Below are 1,189 nucleotides of genomic sequence, written 5' to 3' on the forward strand. Positions count from 1 at the left end.
CCTTGTTCCTGCGCTCGTGGACGCGTCCGTGTACGTGTGTGCGAACGCGCGTTTTACATGGCTTCGTCGCTATCGTCGCTATACGTTATCGCCGCTGTCATCCAGCCGATTATGTCGCATCGGCTGCACATACGATATTACGACGTCGGAATGCAACTGCGCATTCTTGACTTTCCCAGCGGATTAGAAGCGCGGTTTTGCCACCTCTGAAAGCGATGTGAACGTCTGGAAATAACGCAACCAATTCACACCGCGAGACTGTTGTGACTTTACGTAGCACGCGCGAGTCGTACGGTAATTGCACGTCGGGTTATCGAAAAGTGAAAAAGAAGCATATAATTGCTCCTCGACGTACACGCGCGCTTTGCGGATAAACAGGATGAAGGAAGTTGCATAAATACCTTATAAATACCTTATACCGTGGCAAGCACCGGGGGTCATTCGTCGAATCTTTTAAAATAATAATAGTATAAACATAATGGATTCATGTGTATGCGTCAAGCGTTGATCTTATCTGTAAGATAAACTAATGCCTCTGCGTATTGCTCCAGCACATTACAACTATTTTCAGTACTACGCTATTTAAATATTTTTCTTTTTATTTTTTTTTTTTTTCTTATTTTTATTATTTCCTTTCTCAGCTGCTGTTGAAGCTCGAACTCTCGTTGCGCTTGCATACATACATGTACTTTTACATATTTTGTTTAACTCTCATTTGTCGTACTTATTTTAATACCTTCATTTAGTTATAACTATCGTTTTATTCTAAATTGATTATCCATTACATTCTTTTATTTGATTTTATTAATATATTTTTTGTTTCTAGATTGCTCGAATGTACCGTTGCTTTCCGAAGACGTGGATCTTTTATTCCGTTTAGTTTATACATATAGATGTATTTCTTCTACTTTTAAAAAGGCCCCTCGTAAAATCCCTCATGAAATCTATTATCTTTATGCAGTTTACCCTAGAAAATAAATGTTGTACTGTCACTTTTTTATCATTCTATCCGGAGTAGTGGGCTTCTTTCGGCATCTTGTCAAGATTCATTACACTATATAACCTGATTTTGCGCGTGACGGATTTAAGTATATCATTTTCTCCACTCGATGCACAATCCCTCTAATATACGTCAATTCTATCGTCCTTCCCCGACGTCGTCAAGGAATTGTGTACATACGTGCCGATC

The sequence above is a fragment of the Trachymyrmex septentrionalis genome, unplaced genomic scaffold (genome assembly GCF_001594115.1).
Source record: "Trachymyrmex septentrionalis isolate Tsep2-gDNA-1 unplaced genomic scaffold, Tsep1.0 scaffold29, whole genome shotgun sequence".
In the NCBI taxonomy this organism is placed as follows: Eukaryota; Metazoa; Arthropoda; class Insecta; order Hymenoptera; family Formicidae; genus Trachymyrmex; species Trachymyrmex septentrionalis.